Here is an 18,142-nt window from a genome sequence, read left to right as displayed (position 1 = left end):
TGTGGCTTCTAAGTACTTAAAAGGAACTTTTAATCAGGAAGGAGATCGACTTTTCATATTTTCTGATAGTGATAGGAAAACGGGGAATGGTTTTAAACTAAAAGAGGGGAGATTTAGATTAGGCAGTAGGAAGAAAATCTTTATTTAGAGCAGTGAGGAACTAGCACAGGCTGCCCAGCAAAGTTGAGGTGCTCAAGTCCAGATTGGATGGGGACCTGGACAGCCTGATCTGGTGTATGGCAGGCAGCCTTGCCTATGGCAGGGTAACTTTCTAATAGTTAAAGCTATTTTACTTCCTTTTTTATTTTAATTATGTAGTGGTCTATTTTCACCATGATGGGCAAACTGTTCTTGATCCAAACTAGCCAACAATGGAGTGGGTAAACAAATATTCCTGAGAGATGGCATATAGAAGTTTGAGCTCCTTGGTTGAAAGAGGATACTGTGTCCAAATCACTTACTTTCTGGATTTAGTTATGGATTCTGCTTGCTGTGCTTTTTAGTGCATGCAGTTAGTACAAGCTTTCAAATTAAGGCCATTAGGCCATTCTGTTTCTATGCTAGAGTACAGAAGTTCCTGAAGACTGTGAAATGCAATTCAAGAAACATTTAACTATGCCATACTCCAAGGAAGTAATAAAGTCATTATTTTTTTTATGATAAAATATTCAACAGTGTAATTACTGTGATTTTTTTAACAGTTAAATATTTTTTTTTCAAATTAAGATCTTATAAGGATCAGCTGCTTATATATGTATACGGTTATATATGTATGCACACTTATAAAAATAAGTGATAGCTTAACCCTATTACTTGGGATTAATATTTCAAATTCTCTATTCTAATTCCACAAAATAAGTAAATAACTGGTATTTCATTTTTTGCCCTCCTGAAGGATAGTATTAAGATGTTTGATGCTATTTCTCTCAACCTGTGAACTTACTCTATTGTTGTTTGCTCGTCTTCTGAGTTATAGACTTCTGATTCTTGTGGTTCTGCTTTGTTGATCTTTGTCCTTCACACTGGTAATCATTTATCTTCTTCAGACTGCTGCACATATCTTTCCACTTACTTGCCTTCCTGCTGTATTATTTCCTATGCTGCTGCTGAGTAACACCTACAATCCAGGATTTTGTGTCACCACTGTTACCAAATGAGGTCATCACCCATCCTTTTCAAAGCCCATATGTTCAAGAGAGTCTTGAAAAATTTAAGAAGAAATCTTGTAGGGTGCTTTATAACTTTTGATTACCCGAGAAATTCAGTTGTTTCCATGAAATATGGATAAATTTAGATTTATTTCTAGCTCATGCTATCCATTTGGTTATTCTCTAAAACTTAAAAGTGTAGCACCATTCTCTAAAAGTAGATGGAGATCTGAACTCTTTTAGAGGCTCAGCTCTCATAGCATGCAGTTATTAATTCTGTAAAAATGATCAAAGAAAGTGAAAACGGAGAGGTTTTAGTTTTATCCAGATGGTTTTTTTTAAGATGTAGTGCTTGAATCAAAATGCTTCTACCGACAAGTTACTTGAAATATTTCCAGTGTCAAGGGGATAAGAACTAGCTTATACATTCCTAGAATAAGGAGATGGTTCTCTCAAGTACAGTAACTCTTTTGTATTTGTGGAAATGGTTATGGAAGGATAAGGAAATGTTGTAAGGTTCTCTAAGATGTAGGACTTATCTTTTTCTGGAACTTGTTATATATTATTCTGAAATTTGAAGGAAATGTAGTTGAGGATTTGTAAGAACTGATGTAACATGAGCTATACTTTCACACGTTCATACTAATATTCTTAAGTTTTAAATGTAAAAGGTATTTACTCCTGTGTGAAAGTGAGAACTTATATTTTGTTCTGTTTAATTATTTAAAGCTTAGACAGTCTAATTTATTTCCTCTTCTTCTTAGAAATTATGATGGGCAAGACACTTAACAGCTCAGCAAGTAGACAAATCAACCTGTTGTCACAACTCATAGTAAATTTCTCTTCTTGTGTATTACTGGATCGTTTCCAGTCTTTTGAGTCTGTTGATAAATTGGAGGAGAAAGCTCACGAACTCATGCAGCACAATAATTTTTTGGCTAGTAAGTATCATATTTGAAATGCATATTGACAAAAAAGTTATAATTTAATTGTTGTCTGTTACACATCTAGTTCTTGAACCAGCACCTAAGAAAAATAAATGTTTATTCTGGGCAAATTAATTGTTAAGTTATTGATGTTATTTCTTTTCCTTCTTGGCTTTACATGCTTTCTCTATGCTTTTTCTTGTATCGTGCCTTCATGACCAAGAATTAATTGTACAGAGTTTAAATGACAAGCACTTTTTTTCTTATTACACACAGATTCTGTTTGCATAAATGGTCTTAAGTTGCATGTAACTTTTCTAGGTGAGAGGGAAAGGTACTGTCTCCTTTTAAGTCAGTATATGCTGTGCCATATTTTTTCCCCTGTTGTTTGGTTTATTTATTGCCTCTTTAGACACCGTTAAGTATAAAACGAGTCATGTCAAAGTAGTTACAGAAAACGAAATGCAAAAATTGTACTAAACCAAAACTTAAGAATAACTCTTCAGTCTGGAATCCTATGCTTGCTCAGTCACTCACACAATACCCATGTTTGCAGCATGTGGAAATGAAATCTCAGATCAGTAAAAAAATCAAGAGGCCATACCATAGGAGAAATAGAATTTCTCAAGAAGTCTTCATAGAGAATGAAACTGTCTGGCCCTTCAAAGAAAGAAACAGACATCTTAGCTCACAGAAAATGAAACTGTCATGTTGTAGGTACATTTTGCTTTCACTTACATAAGGGAGGTTCATATAGAAAAGTAAGCTGACATAAGCCTCATGTTTTTGTGGTATCATGGCCTCGTACATGCTTCAAGAGAACAAGATGGCTTCTTAAGAGACCTAATGTGTCCATTGCCCAACTACTCTCAGTTACAGGCATACGTTACTTTCTGTAGTAAGATGAGAAACCGATGTTGAATTTACCTTGCTTTCTTTCTAATTAGGCTTATCAGATGTTTTAGAAAATTAAATGATTGCTTAAATGGGTAAATGAGTTTGAAAAAAAAATATTTCCAGTGGAGTAAAATATAATTTTTATTTCTGAGAGTCAAGGGATCAGTGAGATATCTCTCCTTTCCTAAAGAAAGAAAGTCAACTATTCACACTCATCAGGAAAACCTAAAATATCTGTAATCCAGAAAAAAAAATTAAAAAAGCCAAGTACTTGACTTAACCATTCCAGCTACAGATAAAACTTTTCTTCATGCTTTTTACTGTGCTGGAGAAGATAAACATGCAAATTCTTATTTGCAAAAGCAGAAATGAAGTAACTGACTCAGATATTAAAAAATCAGAATGGGTTGGTACTGTTTTCCTTGTCTCCCACTTACGAGGATGGTTAACCTTTGGACAAATTTTGTAGCAGCTTTCTTTTTTGGAATGAAATAGTATGTAGTCTTCAAGGTTGGGTTTTATATGGATATAAAGAGAATAGACTATAGTTCAAAAAAGCAAATTACAGTAATTTTCTTATATAAAACTGTTGTTTCAAACCCATTTATTGCACAAATAAATATGGATGTGAAAAAATGTAGGACTGTATGAAACCCACAATTCTTGAGAAGGGACTGGGAGATGTTAAAAGACCAGGAGTTAGCTATGTAAGTAATACACCATTAAGGCTTGAGTATGAAGTGCTTTTTCTTCTTGTCAGGTATCATCTTCAATACAACCAGAAACAAGACGCCAGATTCCAGCGATCTCCTTACACAGCACATTTCATATACAATTAGAACCAGCGTTCTCTATAGCATGAGAACAGACTTGATTAAAAACCCAGCATGGAAATCTCACCCCCAGAAGCTGCCATCCGATGGATTTAAATACAATCATATCTTTATTCCTCTTCAAGACATGATTGAAAGGGCTATAATTTCAGCACAGACTGGGTTAGATATCTCAGGGCCAGCAATTCAAGTGCAAGCCATGCCTTATCCTTGTCATACCAGTGATCTGTAAGTAAACTTTGTACTTCTTAATTCTATTATGTAATTGGGCTATCACTAGAGAACTTAGGGAGCTAGTAGATCTTTGTAATGATTAAATACTTATCCTAAAGCAGAACTGAATCAGTATGTCCAGCACCAGTATTGCAAATGTTAAGAGGTGGGATCACAACACATAATGCCAAATGATCCCTTCCAAGATATTTGCATCTACACTTCATAATAGTCTGCTGGACAGAAACTGTTTCAATGTGTGATCAACTTATACTCTTCAGGGGAGCACACATTCCATTATCAGTTGCCCTGTTTGCAAACTTAGAATTGGCTCACAATATGAGTGTAATGAAATATAGTGCAGAGTTAGTACAGGCAAAAAAAAAAATTGGAGGATTGTTCTTTGTAAAATCATCATAACATCCTGAGTATTAGAAATTACAGTTGGTGATGAGACATTTTTCAATGGAGTAGAAATTGACTGTCTCATGTTGTTGCTTAATGCACATATTTGAGTTCTGTTTGATTATGAGTGGAGCCTCATCATCTAAAGAAAGATTGTTAGTTCTGTTGTTGACACATGCAAATATAAATTTATACTAATACATGTTTAGCTTGTTGCATGAAATATAAATGAATTAAACTGAAGAAGAATATTTCTAATTGCTCATGTCAGATCTTATTTTATACATAATGTGAGAATAGTTGCAGTAATACTCTGCTACAAAATCTTTTATGTCTGGGGGCTAACAATTCTGCATATATATTCTTTCATAGATTTTTGAACAACATAGGTTTTTTTTTCCCACTTATGATGATGTTAACATGGATGGTTTCTGTTGCTAGTATGGTTCGCAAGCAGGTTTATGAAAGAGAAATTCATCTTGAAGAGGTAAGGGAGAGTTAAGCTTCTGAAAATAAAATGTAAAGTATACTGAGATACAAAACATTAAACATTTGGGTTCCTTTGTGTACTCATATATCTATCTGTTCTGGTTTTTCCTTGTTTTTATTGTGGGTAGAAACTTCAGGTTCTAGCTGCTGTTTTGAGTTTGAGCATCAGCCCCCTTAGTTTGCAAATATTTTCCATGGGATAAAACACAACAAACAAAAGATCTATAAAATTTGAAGATGGAATCTTGAAGTGAGGTCTTGTGATTAGAATGGTTTGTATTTTGGGTTCTTTTTCATGTTTAGCCATATTTGGCCTAATATGATAAACCTGTGTGTATTAAATTAAAAACTTGCTATGTTCTATGTATGTCAGAAATATAAAGAAGGATGAAAAGTGAGATAGAACTATTTGCACAGATCAAGAACTAGTCTCAGCAGGTAATAAGGATATTGACAGACTGAAGGTTTTAGGGTAAATTTTATGTAGAGATTTTTTTGAAGAATTGTACTGATCTTTATTTTTCTCAATTGTCTTCTTTCAGTTTGGGAAATTATTTAATTTCTCTAATCTTTGATTTGCAAGATGGATTTTAGAATGCTTTAGAGTATTATCTCAACTTTGTGAAGTTCATTTTGATCATCTTATAAAAATGCTTTTGAAGTAGTATTATCTTGTTTTTAAAAGTGTTTTCTAGAAACAGAGGGATGAGATTTAATAGCTGGCTAAATTATTTGTGTACATAGAGGTTTTCAAAAGTACCTGTGCTTTACTTTTAGTTCAACAACATCCTGGGAAAAAAAATGTGGTCATACCTACAGCACTGTATTTGTACTTCTTAGAGTACATATAGGCAAATTTCTCACTGGAGAGCCCAGTAATCTAACATCTAGACTTGCAAACCCATGCAAAAAGTGTGTTGTGCCTGGGATTCTTTGTGCTCCTACATGATAAGCAAAAAATCAGTGTTGAATCCATGAGAAAGCAGCAGAAGGAGGTAACAGAGAGAAAGGAGACAAGTGATATTAAGGGAAGATGACACCCTTTGAGCTGGTAGTATCTTGGTGGTGATTTGTTTTGCTTAAAAACCAGAATGAATGTGTTATTCTAACTTCAGATTCCTCTGCTGTATTGTCTTTCAGTATATGAAGACAATGGGAGTTCATCCAGCCATTCACTTCCTTGCTTGGTTTCTGGAGAACATAATTGTGCTAACAATAAGCAGCTGTGCACTGGCCATCATTTTAAAAGCGAGTGGTATCTTTGCTTATAGCAATGGTTTCCTCATCTTCCTTTTTCTCCTGGATTTTGGAGTGACAGTTATTATGTTAAGTTATTTTCTGGGAGTTTTTTTTAGCAGTGCCAATACTGCAGCTCTGAGTGCCAGCCTTGTCTATATGATCAGTTTTTTACCCTACATAGTTTTGTTGGTCTTGCAGAACCAGTTGAGTTTTACCAAGCAGATTATGATGGTAAATATTTCTTTTCCTTGTCTATTTTTTTTTCTCATTCAGCCATATTTGGATTACCTTAATTCCAAAACTTTAGATTGTAATATATTTATTTTATCCCACAATTTTGTTTGCTTTTTTTGTTTCACTGGAAATAAGTCACTCTTTTCTTGATATCCAGTTAAGCAAATCTTTTGATTGTAGGAAGGAATAAAGAAATAAATTTTCAGGGAAATTTTGTAAATATGCAGAAGTATGAAGAAAGAACTCTAAATACTTTGTCTTCAAAATATTTCTACTATTATTATTGCTTAGTTCTACAATGGCTTTATATGAGCAGTGTATGTTATCTTGAAAAATATGTCCAATTAATGTAGTTTTTGGCCTAGAAAAACTTGAGCAAAGTATTGTCATGGCCATGTTTCTTCTTGCGGCCATCTCCTGTTTATGCCAAATTTGATAAATGTGCCAAATTTTTAGGCACATTTTTTTCTGGAGATTTGGAATTAAGCTGGTCTGTTTTCTTTTTGGTGAAAAACACAGTGGTTTGCAACTGCGTTAACTCTAGAAGCAGAAGTAATTAGGTGAATAATTAATGCAATTACCTACTGTGAGATAGAATAGTTCATCTTAAGTGTTGAGGCATTTAATATTTGTTCTGTGAGCACTCTTAGCATAAACCATTTGCATAGACTTGAGTTGCTTAATGTAGATCAACAGTAGATGAGTAGATGTACTATACATCTTTATCTACAACAGATCATAGCAGGGATTTCAGTGTTAATAGAAGAACTATATTCTATATATAAATGTTGCTTTTAAAAGATGAATGTAAAAATCCAGCCCTCTTGCTGTTGAATCATGATCAGCGTTTTTGCAGGAAAGTGATTTTTCTATTGAGAACAGCTGGGGATTAGATCAGGAATTTATCTAATAGTTTTCTTGTTAATACTGTTGAAGATATGTTTCCTTGCCATTGCTTCATATCTATTTCCTTTCTTGTTTTTGTTTTTTTCTTTTCTTTTCTTTCTTTTTTTTTTTTTTGTATGCTATAAGCTGTTTTATGCCTTTGTACTGTCTTAATGTACCATATCCCAAGTTGGACATCAAATATCATCAACATAAAATGGAAATTGTATTTCACACTTTATGGCTTTGTTGCTTTAAAAGATAGACACACAAAATTTCATTAAGATGATGGAACACTTCACAGTATTTTAAAAATGGAAAATGTTTTTCTGCTTGGTACTTTCTGTTTCAATTGGTCAGATAAAATATATCAATTCTTTGCATAAAAGTAGGTGCAGATGCAAGACTGCAGTATTGAAGCATAAAAAGGCACATTTTCTTGTTATTTTGTCATTTTCTCTCCCATAGTGAGAGAAAAGTAGACATCAGATATCTTGCACAGAAAAAATCACTGCTGTTGGAGAATAACTCGGATGTGCTGCAATTGCAGCAGCATGTGAAATCATGCTACAGCATGTGAAAAATGGGATGGAATTTAAAGAGAGGGAAAAGGCCATCAAGTGGGATGGTAGAAACTTGAGAATATAAGAGGCAGGGACTCAGTTAATGGGAATTAACATGAAATCCATGGCACTGATGGTTTCTTTTTCTAAGTAGCAGCCTATGCCATCATTATTTATTCAGATGGCTGGCAGGATGAGTGCCTTTGTGTTAAATATTACGGAAACCTTATTTAATTGCTGTTTTAAAACAGGAGATAAAATTAACCTTAATCTCACTTTCAAACTATATCTTTGAACAATGCTTACTAATTTTTTAATGCTTTGAATTTTCCCATCAGACTTCACAAGGTTGTCAGTGTTTTTACATTGATGATCGATCTTACTTTCATTTTATATTGCGTCACTGAACTTGGTAATTTTTCATTTTTTACTTTTTTCATACTGCATATTTAATTTATGTTGCTTCTTGGAAATTATTTCCCTCAGAAGAATGCTATCTCAGCAGGTATCCTGTGCACATGTTCCTGCTACCTCTGTCTCTTGCTGAATTCTGATCTTACAAAAATGCATAAACCACTGCTCTTACTGCAGAAAGTATATTCCTTTACAGGCTGTTATAGTGCTACATGTTACATATTTTCAGTATGTGGTGGATTTATGGTGGTCTAAAACTTGCAATAAATTAAGTACTACTTTTCATTATTGATAATTAGGTAATTGGAGCTCTTTAAGGTGGTGCAAATACGACTGAGGTATGTGGGAGAATAGTGTTAAAATGTAAAAGGAATAATGACCACTCATTTATTTGAAACAGAGGCCTATTTATTTTCTGCTTGCTTTTAGTTTCACGAGATTCATAGCAGTTGTAAATGAATCATTTGATGCTCATATCCTATTTCTCCTCTGGTGTTGCAGTGTCTTCTCTCTACAACGGCCTTTGGACAAGGAGTATTTTTCATTACATTCTTTGAGGGCCAAGAAATAGGTAAGCCATCTAGTAAAAAAAAAAAAAGTTATTATTCTTTCAAAAAAAATTAGAGTTGGAAATGTTTATTTTTTTCTGAAAAAAAGATCTTTAATCGCAAGTAAACAGGGTACTTCATAGTGAAAGAGAAAAGCCTTTTTAGCACCTCTTGAAAATCAAATTAAGCTTGTGCCACTTCCTATCAGTAAATGAAAGTGGGCTTAGAACTGCTCTTAGAACTGCAATGCAAATGATTGAAAATCCTCACAGATGTCAGTAACATCTCCTAACACTTGTTCTCCAGTAAGGATTTCTACAGATAATTTTTTTGAGGTAGATGTGTGTGGGTTCACACGTGCACTTGTGCATAACATGGTAGAGGTTGATGTAAACAGTATGGTACAGGGCTAGAACAATCTAAGTTGTTCACTATCAGTGTGAAGCTAACATAAATGTTTAACCTCTATGCACCAGAAAGTAGAAGAAAATGACCTTTGGTTAGTAAAATATTCTGTACTTTTCTCCTTTGTAACCTTATTTGTACTCAGCCAGACTGTATGAGCTTGGAGACAGGTAGTGAAATTTTCCCTTAAAAGTACTGTGAAGGTGCAGAAATGCATGAGAACACTGCACTATCTTTAAGTGCTAGGAAGAAAAAGTACTTTGGAAACTTGCTAAGCACAAGTGAACCTTTAAATCCCTAAGCCAAGTGCTGCTCTCTGTTGATGCTGAAATTGGAAAAGTATTTGGGACCTTGAGAAATATCTACAATGCTTATGTATTTAAGTATAGAAAAAAATGTAATCTCTTCATTTTGTCATTAGTGAGGTGGATTGATACTAATAGCAATACATATTTCAAACCACTAGGTATTGGGAAAATGTCATAATTATACAGAGGTAGATGAGTGGAAGTTTCTTGCAGAAAATACTGAAGATCTCCACTGGACACTTCCATCAAAATGATTCTTCTTTATTGAAGAAAGGGCAAAATATGCTGTAAAGAAAGCCAAAGTGCTCTTCTTTAGAACAGGAGAAAAAGATTGCAGAACCAGGATCATGACCCTTTGTACTGCAAATGAAAGTAGCATTCCCCTCCCCACCACCCCCCCTTTTTTTAAGAGGAAAAATACAATGCTACTATTTGTTTATTTCTATTTTATTTTTCCTTTTACAAATATGATGGCTTTCTGTGGTGCTGAAGTTTTCCACTTTTTTCTTTTCATGTCTTTGCAATTGAGCACTTTTATGAAGCAATTATTCAGCAAGCTTGTAGTTTCAGTTTAATTCTAAATACACTCAGTGCACCCAAATGCTTGCCTCTCAGTTAAATTTACAGTTTTCAGATTTAATATTGTAAAATCTTTGTGTAACCCATTACCTGTAATATCAGCAATATATGCTAAAAAACTTCTTTTGAAGTCCAAAAAAATTTTTTGAAGAAGTCAGCACCTGATTTTGTCAATCATAATTCTTATTCTTTTGCTAAATTAAGGGCCATCTAAAGCTCCATAAATAGCCTTTCTATTGAAACTTCTCTGCATTTTATCAGTAGCGGTGTCACCTGCTGTTCTAAACAGAGGCTTGAGAGGCATAGCAATTTATTTCTATTCATTGTGATTACTGTTATTACATACTTTTTATTCTGTCAGTGCTTAAATACCCAGAAGTGTATGTTTTTGATGTTTGTGATCTTTAATTCTGTAATTATTTATCTTTGACCTTTAAAAATTATTGCTGTTACTACAACTACCAGGAATTCAGTGGAATAACATGTACCAGCCAATGGTGAAAGGAGGATACATGACCTTTGGATGTACCTGCTGGATAATGTTCTTCGACTCCATTTTGTATTCTGTAGGTGGCTGGTATTTCAGCAATATTATTGTAGGTAAGAATTCTTTTGATATTTTTGTAGCATCTATAGGTGCAATTACTGAATTGAATTGATGGAGATGGCTATCTTCATTGTACACAACTAAAACAAAACCATGTATTTTTTCCAAGTAAGGCTTTTATGAGCCAAAACAGCCCAATTGCACTTAGGAACTGGTAAGAAAGACTTTTTTCTCAATAAGTATTGAATAGTACTGGAAAAAAAAAAAAAAAAAAAAAAAAAAAAAAAAGACTAGATTGTGTAGCCAACTGTGTAATCAGCCTTGTTTATGACAAATATAGGATCATAGAATTATTAAGGTTGGAAAAGACCTTTAAGATGACCTCTTCTAACCGTCCAGCTACCACCAATACTGCCCACTAAAACGTGTCCCTAACCACTAAATGTACTTGTTTCTTAAATACCTCCAGGGATGGTGACTCCTCTACTTCCTTGGGCAACTTGTTCTCACCACTCTTTCTGAGAAAAAATTCTTCCTAATAACAACCTGATGATTTGTAGAATCATAGAATTGTTTGAGTTGGAAGGGACCTTAAAGACCATCTAGTTTAAACCTCCCTGCTGTGGAGATAGAGTTGCCACCTACTGTATCAGATTGCTCAGGGTCCTATCCAAACTGGCTTTGAAAGCCATGGAACGTCCACAGCTTTTCTTCTCTAGTCTGAACAACCACAGTTCTCTTAGCATTTCTTCTTAGCAGAGGTGTTCCAGCCCTGTAATGCCTTGCTGAATGTTTAAAGTTTCTTTCCTCTGATATGTGATATGTGTCAGATTTTCTCCTAGATACTCTGTATTTGCTAGGTGAAATGGAAACATTGATCTTGGTAGACAGATGTGTGTGGAACGTACACTCAAATGTTACAAATTTTAACTTAAATCGATACCTGCTATTCAATTCAGTATCAATGAAATGCAACTCCAGAGAGTGTTACGCGATTGTTAAGCTAAACTTGGAAGGACCGGCTAATGTCAAAGTTTGATTTGTGTGAAAGGCCATGCTTTTGCCTGTTCTGTTTGAGTAAATAAATGTCTTTTATCTTGTCTAATTTGCTTAAGTTATGCATGTAATGATGAAAAGATAATGATTGGTGTAAGGGATTATCATAAAACTGTTTACAATAGCAGGCAGTTTGTTGTACTTTCCATTCTTTCTAAAATATAAGATCAACTGATTGTGTCTACATATTGCAAATATCCTAATTCTCACTCACCTTAGACCTGGTTTGGAGATGGTGTGATGTGCAGAATTTCCGAGATGTCATAATTTTATGGCAGAATTGGGTATTATGGCCCAAGTGACTTTTTTCCCATTTTGTTGAGATTTGTTAAATTCATCTAAGAGTTACTTAAATGCTATAACAAGCTCTTTTTAATGATAGGATATTACTAGCCCATATACAAATGCAAAAACAAAACAAAACAAAAAAACTAAGAATTTTGCAACTCTTTCTTTTTTACTATTTCATGTAGGAAAAAATGGACTAAGGAACTGTTGGTACTTTCCCTTTACTGTTTCCTATTGGAAGAACCTATGTGGTTTGCAGAGGATGAGAAAACATTATCTGAATTCTAACATGTTTTTCTTCAATGAAAACTTCAAAGAGAAAGGTTTGTAGTCATGACAGAATTTTAGTAAATACTCTCCTGAATTGTTTATTGATTTTGATCAATGTGCATTTATATTTCTTGGTTCTATATCTTACACTTTTAGAACTTATACCTTTCTCTTTTCCATTACATACTATATACTATGAACAATATATACTGTTAATTTTGCTATCACATATAATACTTGAATGGTTCAATTAAAACCATTAAATACAAATGCTTATGAAAACTCTTCAGGAATATGTAAAATAAGTATCTCTAAGATTCATCTTGTCTCTGTATTGCCTTTTTGTTTTGTTAGGACAACTTGAGGTTCTTTATAGCTTTTTATACTGTTACTGAATCTGAAGAGTCTTTTGCTTTATTAATTTTTTTCCTGCAGCAGAATTTTCTTCCACTTCTACTCCTCCCTCCTTATGGAAAGAACATAACTTTCACTTTTTTCCCTTTCTGATTTTCCTCTTCTATTACCACTGCTTTTTCTGTCTCTGTTTCTTAGCTTTCTTTTTAAGAAGATACTATTGTAATTATATTTTTATTTGCCTTCAAATGTTTTCTCTGTTCTTCTACTTTGTATTTGGTTACTTAAAATTTAGATGTCTTTGACTTTCTCACGTTTCATTTACTATGAGTGAAGGAGCAAGTCACCTTCCCCCTCCTATATTCCCTATTAGAACAATATGATGAATTGTCATTTTTGTTTCAGAAGTTGCAGTAGCTTGGAAAAGATCCAGTTGATTGTAGTATATATGAAAAAGCCGAATTATTCAACAGTTTTATGTTCTGGTCTTTCTTAAAACAGTGCAAATTTCAGAAAGCCTTGAGATTCTTTCAAGTATTTGTGGATGAACCACTCTGAATTGTGCCAGAATAGCTACAATTAGGAACAATTCCATTTTATTGAGATATGATAGTCTTTAAAACTTAAAATGAAGACTTTCAGTGTTTACTGTTGGATTTTCCCCACCCTGTGTAAAGAGTTAAAACTAGTAACTTGTGAAGTTACTAGTATAGAGCTGATCTTTGACTCAAGCCACCCAGGTTATTGCATACAGCTTTGTCAATCTATTTGTCTCACTTCCACAATCTTGTACATGATGCATGCCTATAATCTAAACTGCCCGTATGCAAATTCTAATGCTGCCATGCATGCAAATAAATGTGCTCCATTTCATGAGAAATGAGCTTTATTGTACTGATAATGGGATAAGTGTGTTCCTGGATAACTAGATTTCAATAGCAAAATGGAAGACAAGCTTCCCATCATTGATTCCGACATTTGTTCCACAGAGCACAGTTAAGAGCCAGTTCAGGGACAGTGGAAAGTGCCAGAGTGTGGATCTGATTTTAAGAGATGAGCTGACAGAGGACTGGTTGTTGGGTATGCACCTGGAATTTCTTCTTTCAGGATACATCCTAGGGTGATCATTACAATGTTTGCAAATAGTAGGGAACTATTCCTCTGAAGCTTGCCCAAGATGCATTGTCTGAGGCTGAATCTTCACCTAATTCACCTGTTGAGTTCCAGAATGTGCTTGCAAATTTAGAATGCAGTAAAAAGGGCGATGATGTATATGTATACACCTATACTTGATAGATGTAGTCTCCTGACCAAGAAGATGGAGAAGGTGAGTGGAATAGAAAAACCTCAGTAAAATGTCTCAGTAATACCTTGCTAGAAGGTAGCCTTGTGTTTCTGGCAAAAATTCTGTGTGGAGTTATGAATGATTGTGGAAGGAGAAAAAACCTCTTCATTCATAGTAGATTAAAATCAATCCTTGAAATCATAAAATCAGTTTATAGATATGAATATACACACAGATATATATATATATAAATCTTATATTTTAATATATATCTTTATTCCCATAATTCTCTTCCCATAATTTCTCTTCCAGACAAAGCTCAGTTTCTTTAGACTAATGTTTCACTTAGCTTTGTTTAAAAGAAAAATATTACTGTCAGATTCCTCATTTGCAGTTTGTCAGTAAAACATTACATGTTAATAATATGTGTATGGGGCTTGTGACTGACAGGTTATGTTTGGAAATTAGAGACACTTGTGCCAAACTTTTCTTCTAGTATATGAAGCCAACTTGGGTCATGTAGTCAGTACAATTTGCTGAGCCTGGTTATGTCATGGTTAGAACAGTGCCGAGTATCTACTTGAATTATATTTAAATTAACCAAATCATTTCACAGTATCACTGACTTACAGAGGTTGGAAGGGACCCCTGGAGATCATCAAGTCCAACCTCCTTGCTAAGCAGCTTCCCTACAGTAAGTTACACAGGAAAGTGTCCAGGGGGTTCTCGAATATCTCCCGAGAAGGAGACTTCACAACTTCTTAGGGTAGATTGTTCCAGGGCAATGTCACTCTCACGGTAAGAAAGTTTTTACACATGTTCATTTCAAGCTTCCTGTCTTCCAGTTTCTGCCCATTGGCTCTTGTTCTGTCACTGGGCACCACTGAAAAGAACCTACCTCCATCATCTTGACTCCCACACATTAGGTATTTATTAGCACTGATAAGATCCCCTCTCAATCTTCTATTCAGGCTGAATAGACTCAGATCTCTCAGCCTTTCCTCATAACAGAGATGCTTCAGGCCCTTCATCATCCTCGTGGCTCTCCACTGGACTCTCTAGAAGTTCTTTCTCGAGCTGAAGAGCCCAGAAGTGGATACAGTGCTGCTCAAAGAGAGCTGCTTTGCTTTACTGAGTGAGAAAATTAATAGGATTAATTGGCCATGCCTGTTAATGCTATGTTAATGTTATATGCCTGAAACTGATTGACATATGAAAGAATTAACACAGAAATTTCATATACTTATGAACAAAAAGTAATGATTTTTTTTTTTTTTTTTTCTACCAGAAGTAAAATATAATACAGCTTTGTTATGACAAGTTTGGGCATTCACTCAGCCTGGTGTAATTCTGCTAGGCTGCTTCTTAAAACTGCAAATTGGCCAAAATGTTAGCAAATATTAGCTGGTACAGGATCTATCATTTCAGCTAAGCTTATGTGAGTTCAGAGCATCTGAACATCTTTCAGGTTTTTGGTAAATGGCAACAAGGTTTTAGTTGTTATTCCCTTTGTATATGTGTTGAGATTTGAAGATCCTCTTGGTCTTCTGCTCTTCCCTTTACAGACTTAGCCCCTCCAGGCTGGAAAGGCACTTGCACAGAAGGAGCCACCATTGGTGTTGAGTTGCTGTCTCTCACCAAAGAACACATGGATAGCCATAAGGCTGCTGTTAAAGACCTCAGCCTCACCTTCCATAAAGGCCAAATAACAGCACTCTTGGGACCTAATGGAGCTGGCAAAACAACAGTTATGTAAGTTTGCCTGTTAATGGCGCTATGCTCCCTTCTGGTCTCTGCTATGCTTTCTTACTTTAAAACATTTGTTATCTCTTTCCTGCATTTATTTTTGTTTATGTTTTTTTTAAAATAAATGTTACCCTTCAATTTTTAAACTCCTTGTAACATTTGAAATGTGAAGGCAATATGTCTATGACAGAAGCAATGCAATGAATTATGTTCTCTGTGCCACTGACACCATGATGAAATTGGTCAGTAGCATGCTTGGGCGTGCTTGGTTGTGGAGATCAGCACCTCTCATGAAAGTGTTCTTTTCTGGCATTCTGGCATTCTGGTACTCCAGTCACACAGAGTATGTGGAGCCTTAATGGTTTTTATGTCTTGCTTCTAGTTGTTGCAGGAGGCTTCCTGACCAGGGACTGAAATAAAATGAAAAATATCTGAATTAAGAAGTATGTGTATTTCTAATTTTTTGATAATTCTGATCAACTTAAATAAAACCGGTGATGTAGAACAGGGAATCCGTTAGAAATTAGTCCTCAATGAGAATATACATGTGGAAAAAGAAATGATGGACTGTTAAATTTGGCTGGGAAAAGTGACTCTGGAAGTGAGGGAGTGAAGGGTTGTTGACATCTTGAAGGGGAAAAAAAAAAAAAAGAGCCAAAAGCATTAGCAGTGTTCCTCTAATTGTTAAATTGCACTGATGTTGCTGCACTGATGTTAAGATGTGCCTCAGGAAACCATAGAATCATAGAATGGTTTGGTTTGGAAGGGATCTTTAAGATCATCTAGTTCCAACTCCTATAAGCAGGGATACCTCCCTCTATACTGGGGTGCTCAAAGCCCCGTCCAGCCTGGCCATGAATGCTTTCAGGGAGGGGGCATTCATAACCACCGTGGGCAATGCGTTCTTGTGTCTCACCACCCTTCTAGTAAAGATTTTCTTCCTGATATCTAGTCTAAATCTACCCTCTCACAGTTTAAAGCCATTTCCCCTTCTCTTGTCTGTTTGCCCTTATACAAAGTTCCTCCCCAGCTTTCCTTTAGGCCACTGACAGTTACTGAAAGCCTGCTATAATGCTCTTCCCAGAGCCTTCTCTTCTCCAAACTGAAGAGCCTCAGCTCTCTCAATCTGTCTTCATGGGGAGGTGCTCCAGCCCCCTGAAAATCTTTGTGGCCTTCCTCTGGACCTGCTCCAACAGCTTCGTGTCATTCTTGTATTGGGGGCACCAGATCTGGATGGAGTACTCTAGGTAGGGTCTCAAAAGAGCAGAGTAGATGGGCAGAATCACCTCCCTTGATCTCCTGGTCACACTTCTTGTGATGCAACCCAGGATATGGTTGGCCTTCTGGGCTGCAGGTGCACAATGCTGGCTCTTGTTGAATCTCTCGAGAGTCAATACTCCCCTTTTGCTCAGGGCTGCTCTCAAGCTGTTCTCCACCCAACCTGTATCTGTGCTTGAGATTGCCCTGACCCACATGCAGGAACTTGCTCTTGGCCTTGTTGAACTTCATGAGGTTGTCATGGGCCCACCTCTCAAGCCTCTCCAGGTCCCTCTGGGATGGCATCCCTTCCCTCTAGTATGTCAACTGCACCACTCAGCTTGGTGTCATCTACCAGCTTGCTGAGGGTGCACTTGATTCCACTGTCCGTGTTGCCTACAAAAATGTTCAGTAACACTGGTCCCAGTACCGATCCCTTAGGAATGCCACTTGTGACTGGTCTTCACTTGGGCACTGAGCCGCTGACCACAACTCGGAGTGTGACTGTCCAGCCAATTCCTTATCCAGCAAGTGGTCCATCCATCAAATCCATTTTTCACCAATTTGGTGACCAGGATGTCATGTGGGACAGTGCCAAATGCTTTGCACAAGTCCAGATAGATGACATCAGTTGCTCTTTTATCCACTTTTATCCACAATGCTTTACCTCCTTCATAAAAGGCCACCAAGTTTGTCAGGCATGTCTTACCCTTGGCAAAGTCATGTTGGTTACCACCAGTCACATCATCTTTATTTCCATGTGCCTTAGTAGGGCCTTCAGGAAGATCTGCTCCATGATCAGGAACAGAGGTGAGACTGACTGGCCTGTAGTTCCCTGGATCTTCTTTTTTTCTCCTTCTTAAATATGGGAGTTATGTTTCCCCTTTTCCAGTCACTGGAAACTTCACAAGACTGCCATGACCTTTCAAATATGATTGATATTGTCTTGGCAGCTTCATCTACCAGTTCACTTAGAACCCATGGATGGATCTCACTGAGTCCCATGGACTTGTATCCAAGTGTGGGATAAACTTACATGCTCATTTTCTTTCCTTTTCTTGCACCAGATCATTGTTGACTGGTCTGTACCCACCCAGCTCTGGTACCGTTCTTATCAATGGAAAGGACATACGAACTGACCTGGCTGCCATCAGGACAGAGCTGGGTGTTTGCCCACAGTATGATGTTCTGTTCAACATGCTAACAGTACGAGAGCATCTGCTCCTTTATGGATCAGTGAAGGCACCTGGCTG

Source organism: Tetrao urogallus (genome assembly GCF_951394365.1).
Source record: "Tetrao urogallus genome assembly, chromosome: 3".
In the NCBI taxonomy this organism is placed as follows: Eukaryota; Metazoa; Chordata; class Aves; order Galliformes; family Phasianidae; genus Tetrao; species Tetrao urogallus.
Note: the sequence above shows the minus strand (reverse complement) of the source record.